At 33.4% G+C, this 7,211-nt stretch overlaps 1 protein-coding gene across 1 annotated transcript in view; it reads right to left on the bottom strand.

The window, feature by feature from the left end:
* Nucleotides 1-6,425, bottom strand: part of LOC117124986 — a 28,220-nt gene extending 21,795 nt beyond the window's left edge. The window contains exon 1 of the mRNA XM_033271335.1: nt 6,382-6,425. The gene's annotated coding sequence lies outside the window, so the exon portion shown is untranslated. The remainder of the gene's footprint in view (nt 1-6,381) is intronic.
* Between the last annotated feature and the right edge of the window lie 786 nt (nt 6,426-7,211).

The following is a 7,211-nucleotide window of genomic DNA, read 5'->3' as shown; positions in this document are numbered from 1 at the left end:
TCACTTTTGTTAAATAATTGGGGAGATTCCTTTTAAAAACTAAATTAGTTAAGATAAAAAAATGCATATAATGACTCAAGAAAATCAGTTTTAATTCAGAATTTGATTATTGGGGCCATTTTTACCTACCTGTCATATGGGGGCCATTTTTCCCGGGGCTATTATTTCCGGGGCCATTATTTCCGGGGCCATTATTTCCGGGGCCATTCTTACCGTACACCCATTTTACTGTACTGTTTTTCTGTTTTAAAATGTTTGTGCTCGTTAGCAATTTAGATTTGTTGTTGATGTTATCCATGACAGTAATACGTACCGCGAAATGCCAGGCCTCTGAAAGTCCCCATCGTTGGTATTCGCCACGTTATTGGAAATTTTTATTTCAAATTTCGCGAAAATGGTTTATAACATTCCCTGCAAGTTTGTTGTTCAAAACTGGTGCCGAATCAATGTTTTAGAGCCTCCCATCAGAGCCATTAATAATAATAATAATAATAATAATTTGCCACAAATATAGTAATAATATCTAATAATATTAATAATGTGTATAAGAGACAGATCTGTAACTAGAGCTACTCATAGGAGCTAAAAACTAATTTATTTTAGTTCTCAAATATGCATATTCTTTATGTTGATTTATTAATTAAATTTTTGCTACAAGGTATTTTACAACATTTGTTTATTATTTTTTTTTTCTTTAATTTTATAATTGAGGGCCATTTTTTATTTCTTGATTCAATTCTTGCTTATACAGTATTTAAATATTTGAAGATTAAAAAAAATATATATCATTTCTATTACCGAATTTTTCATTGGGGCCATTTTTACCTACCTGTCATATGGGGCCATTTTTTCCGGGGCAATTTTTTCCGGGGCAATTTTTTCCGGGGCCATTTTTTCCGGGGCCATTTTTTCCGGGGCCATTCTTACCTATTAATCTATGGTCTTTTTAATTAATTTTCTTTTTTATTGGAAATTCCGTAGTGCAGAGTAAATTTATCAAAACCCATTAGGTTTACAGTAATATGAAAAAAAAATTTAGTTTATACAGAAATAGTATCTAATATGATCTCAATTTCCAAAGTTAAAGCAAAAGATCTAATCTAAACACACAATATTAGGCAGGATGTATTTGTTTGGAAAAGAACCCACTCTTTTGTGAAATTAAGAGGGTATCTTTGAATATTTTATCATTGAATGTTAATTCTTGCAACAAGTAAAATGTAAATGGCAATTTGTTTGATGTTAGATTCCTTTTAATAACTAAATTATTTAAGATAAAAAAAATGCATATATTGATTCAAGAAAATCAGTTTTAATACAGAATTTGATTATTGGGGCCATTTTTACCTACCTGTCATATGGGGCCATTTTTACTGGGGCCATTTTTTCCGGGGCCTCTATTTCCGGGGCCATTTTTTCCGGGGCAATTTTTTCCGGGGCCATTCTTACCGTACACCAAATAATTGAAATGGTGTCAATAGTATAAAGACGTATAAAAAAATAATGTCAACTTGGTATAGCGCATTTGCTGAATGCCTTTATGACATGATTGACAAATACACAATGAGAAACAAATCAAATCAAAATCAAACTGGCATTCTCTGTAAAAAAATCCCCTGGATCTAGTATCAGTTAGTTGAGGGTCGGTCGGGTTCTACCCCATTCCCCAAATCCATGTGAGTCATATTGTGCAAGTGTTGACGTTCTGTATTACACACAACCAGAGTATACTAATACATTTAATACTGCCCTCTCTAGGCTTGATACACATCAAAAGTTAAAAGTAGAGCTAACTAGTTTCATCTGGTTTCATGTATTGTATTATACATGGAAAAATTCTTGTAAGTAAACAAAAACATCACAAAAAGTATGTGTCATGTTTCTTATAATTACAGGTCTCTCTTTAATCAAATACCTCTCCAATAAAAGGATTTACCCAGCTAGATATCTTATATTTTTGTGAAATATTTTTCTAATCAAAGGACAAAGAAGTATTAAGTTGACATATCGACCGTGATATCAACCTCATACGTTATCCAAAAAAGAAAAAAAAAAATCACCTTTCCAAATCTTTGAACAAATTCACTTGGAATGATAAACCTTTTAACAACCGCTCACATATCCAAATTTAAATTATTATTTTGCTATATAATCTTTTCATTAAATAAAGATCAAATACTTTGATTAAGATAAATTTATTGAAATGTATCATTTTATATTTAGGTAAATATATAATGATGGTGATATCATGGAGGTATAAAATTACAAATTTTATACCTCTATGGCGATATTGTCTCAGTCCCTCATTTTATTATATCAAATAAAATATTTTTTGTTTAACTTCCATCATAATGTCAACAATTATAATCAAAATTAACCTTTAATATATTGATTTATTAATCAGTTTCATCTCGTCAATGTTTGGCATTCTTCACATTCACAAGATCTACTGAACTGTTTGCTTACAGGCTTGCCCTCTAGGCATCTCAATGATTTAAAAAATCAATGATATTAAACTATTAATTATCCGAAAACATACTAAAATTTATCACACACTTTGGAAGAATAAGAGGTAAAAATCGATTTACTATGGATATTTGAAGATGTGGAAATGCATTTTACTAAGTAGAGAAATTTGTAAAGTGGACACTGCCATCCAACCTCATTAGGCTCTTAGCATAACCCTGAGTCCATGTAACTGGGGCAGTAGCAGATATTACATGAAACTGTATTATTTTGCTGTAAAGTATAGAGATACTGTAGAACATGTTATTTAGAATTATTGATAATCAAAATTATGTTATTTACACATTTTATTAATTTTGAGTCATGCCCACTCTTATTTGACAGCAGTGCATTTATTGTCAAGAGATGTAATTACTGTATTATAATCCCAAACTGGGTTTCTGGTTGTGTCTAAAACTCTGGTAATGAATTTATTTTTTAAAAGTATGTTATGATGGTCCTACTACCATGGTTTGTAAGAAAATTAGTTACTATAACATTCTGAGTGAGTGAAGGGAATAGGAGTGTGAATTAATTTTTATATGGTCCAAGATGAAAACCTTATAGCTTATGACAAGATTTACTTACAATGCTTTAATACACACAACAGGAAATAACTGATTAGTGTCCTCTATGGCAGTAGGCCAGTATGCTACTGAAGCGTATGTTTTTCCACTGTCATTCCAGAAAAAATGAAAGGAATTCATATTTTCTCACTAGTAGACTCCATTTTTCAGTAAGCAAATAATTATTAAAATGGTGTCAATAGTATAAAGTATAAAAAAATAATGTTAACTTGGTATAGGACATTTGCTAAATTCCTATATATGACATGATTGACAAATACACAATAGACAAAAAAGAAAGAAAGACCTACAAAATGTTTTTATGTTAATGTTTTATGTTACCTTGTCTAAAAAATATTTGGAATACTACAACAGTAGTTTGGTTTGATCAATTGTTGAGCAACATATCAAAATCAAACTGGCAATGTCCGTAAAAAAAATTGTCTTCCCCTGGATCTAGTGCAGTTGTCATACAGTTTTCTTGTCATTCCTCATGTCCGATTGAGGGTCATCCGGGTTCTCAGTAAAGTTTTTATCCCACTCCCCAAACTCAAGTGAGTCAGATTGTGCAAGTGTTGTATTAATCAGTGACATAATATCAATACACACCCATAAAATTCCTGACATGCTGAAAACAAGATGTTTTGAGCATTGAAAGTTTGTTTATTCAAGTTTTATGGCTTCCTGTTCCACTTCAAATATCACAGAAATGTGTTACATGGATTATACGCAAAGTTGTTTATTGGATCAGTAGCTTCTGATTTGCCTACCGGTATTGTTTTTGACTGCATGATTATGAGTAATTTATATTGTAGAAATATCAACATAAGCAATAACAATACAATATTTATAATATATTTATATTTATATTATATAGAACTTCACTTTTGTGTCCCTAACAGTCAGTTCAGTAGTTGTTAAATGAAGTCTAATTTTTATTTTATATTTATATTTGGCAATAAAATAATAACAAAAATATACTTTCTATTGAAAAACTTCAGAAAATCTATGAGCTACATAACAGAAATGGAAGTGTTTTTTGACCAAAAAGAAGACAAATATGAGAGTGTAAGACAGACTTTTAACTCTTACACTGTTCACATTCTACATCACACAAAACCAGTATAAGTTGAAATACTGCATTCCATGCCAAAAATCTTCCCTTACTGAATTCGGTCCTGCTACCCGACCTACTCGGGTTATCGATCATCCAACACCCTGTCACAAGTGACAGGTCAGGTGACAGATTCGCTACTTACCTAAAATTTATTACCTGCTGCCGGCGGCCTGCGAAGGTCGCGTACTAGTGTATTGTAGTTAGGCCTAGGAAGGTTAGTGATCTAGAGTGAGCAAGAGATATTTCGTTTACAATGGTCAGGCACAGCAAACGTAATGAATAAGCCTACAATCTAGGCTACAACAATTAATACTCTCTTAACAAATTCCTACATTTTCAATAAAAAGAAGTTATAATCGGGAGCGCATATTTAGGTGTGGTGTGATGTCAAAAAGTGCATTGGCAGTCCGTAACGAACAGAAGCAACTACTGAATTTCCCGCAAATATTTGTTTACTGGGAATTGTTCTTCTTGTCTATACCACAGTATAATTAAAAAGAAAATACAAATTGTGTTCACACCTAAAAATCGGGAAAATTACGGTGCATAACAAACAAAAATAATAAGATTGAACTGAAGCGCCTACCCCACTGGCATCCCAAGACCGAACCATTGTGTGCCCGGTGAAGCTTATTATAATAGTATTTAAACATGTGTATTATAGCGGTTAGTGCACGTGCTTAAATGTGGTAATGTTTAGGCATGTGTATTTATAGTTATAATACAAAATGAATACCCTGCCGCAAAATGGTCGGTTCTTAATCGCCCACCACTCAAGCACATGGGCTTCTCGTTTAGTTCGTTCGTGACGTTGTGCACTGGCCGTGAGAGCGAGTAATCGTCTGTAGGTCGTATGCAACGGAGATACAGAATATCAGTTGTAAAATCAATTTAGCATTTGATTTTAATACATGACGAATTATTCTCTGTTCCTAAATTCTAACTGTCAACTAAATATTCATCGCTCGATTCGCAGGCCCTATAAAATAGAGATTTACTACTCTCTGAGCCTAGATTGAAATACATCAGCTGTAAGCTGTAGAATATCCCCTGGATAGCCGGGAATGTGAGTAAACATTGCCGTTGTACGCCACACGATCATAAAATAAATAGAATAAAGGCTAGAAAGAATCGTATTCTTATATTTATTTAGGCCAGCATAAACACCAATACACCATGTCATTTTCAATACATATGTGTATTCATTTGATTCAGAAATTGTGTATACTTTCTGAAATTTGACCATGATTAGAGCAGTATTGGCTGAACTGTGTCCGATTTTCTCCTACTACCAAGGTCTTGTTTACTCATTGTGAAGGCCGTTTAGGCAGCATGCAGACAATTAGCAATCAATCATCCAACCCACCAGTGACCGTTTCTTCTAAGGGGAAGAATTTCGTCATGCTCTGATACAAGAGCTATAAGTACACTAGTTAACTGTTGAGTCTGACTGATACAATTCATAGTAGTGCACCATGTACAGCACTACCACTGCCCAGTGAGTCAGTGTGTTAAAATTATGGCGCATGAACAGTGACACCTCGTGGGACTGAAATTACTACCCACACCATGATAGGAGTCCATCACATAACTCACAGAGTTTAACCTTATACAAAAGATTAACTTCATACAATCAGTGGCGGCTCTAGGTTCAATGTATTTTCTAGGGGGGAACTACTTGCCCGAAAGGGGGACTTGAGCTACTAGGCCTGAGCTGGCGGAAGAGTTCACCCTCCCAAATGAGATTTTTTAAGAATAGCAACCTTCGGATTGCCGAAAATGGCACTCTCAGACTGTGACAAACATGTGTTGGCTTGGTATGGGCCTTTTTTATATGTTTATGGTCAGACTGCCTGACGAGCTTTGTCCACTTGACCTGTCCGGTTTCCCCCACTGGTGCTGCCACTGCAGCTTAAAATGCTTATTTCAATTTATGTAGGCCTATAACTGGTCTCCTAAGAGGTTCAGATTTAGTATAAACATGTTGGATATTGACAAACTTTAATTAGTGTATGCTGCCCTCTGGTGATGAATAAATGGTCTCTTGAATATGGCAAACATCGTGGTCTGGTTGCATTAATTCAGGGTCCGTAAACACAACAAAATAATAGACCCTACCGTAATTCAACAGAATTACAGAAACGATTATGCTATAAAAACTGATTACCTGACAATAAAACCCACGGTACTTACCGACACCACCAAGGTATAAAAAACAGCGGCACAATTAAGCTCAACCTGTCCTACGTTCATCAGAGTCAATCATTCAATGAAACAAACCTGCGTTTTGGTAAGTGATCTGTTCTTCATTACGGAAGTTACGTATATTTATGAGATAAATGCCATGAATTACAATGAATCAATAAATCAAGTCAGTTAACACCAACATGGTATTAGTCCCTCCTTAATTGAACACATCAAAAATTACAGCTCAACTACTTTCATTTTCTGACATGTATGAAACATATCATAAACAGTATGTAGGCATATATTTGGTTTACTTAAAAGATGTTTTTCATGTTTCTTAAAATAACAGTCTCAAATACATCTGTAGTTAAAAGATTTATTTTTGTGATAAATATTTTTTTAACCAAAGGAAATTAAGTGAATTCGACATATATTCATCTCTTATGTTTACCGAAGAAGAATAAACCACCTTTCACATCTTTCAACAAATTCACTTGGAATGATAAACCTACATGTACAAACTCTCACATATCCAAATTAAAATTTTTATATTGCTATATAATCGTCATTAAAGATCAAATACATCGATTAAAATATTTTTATTGAAATGTATCGATTCGTATCTAGGGTGTATTTCTTCTGAATATCTTGAAAGAAATGGTACTCTTATCATTGGTGGTTTATTGGATTAGCGGGATAAGAACGCATTGCAACTGCATTTTCTATAATATACAGTACTTTGATTAAAATATTCTTATTGTAATGTATCGTTTTAGATCTAGGTGAATAAGTAATGTGATGGTGAAATCATGGACATATAAAATCACTGATTTTAT

The sequence above is a fragment of the Anneissia japonica genome, unplaced genomic scaffold (genome assembly GCF_011630105.1).
Source record: "Anneissia japonica isolate Jap-2015-1 unplaced genomic scaffold, ASM1163010v1 scaffold284924_len52403_cov107, whole genome shotgun sequence".
Classification (NCBI taxonomy): Eukaryota; Metazoa; Echinodermata; class Crinoidea; order Comatulida; family Comatulidae; genus Anneissia; species Anneissia japonica.
Note: the sequence above shows the minus strand (reverse complement) of the source record. Positions and strands in the feature narration are given on the sequence as shown.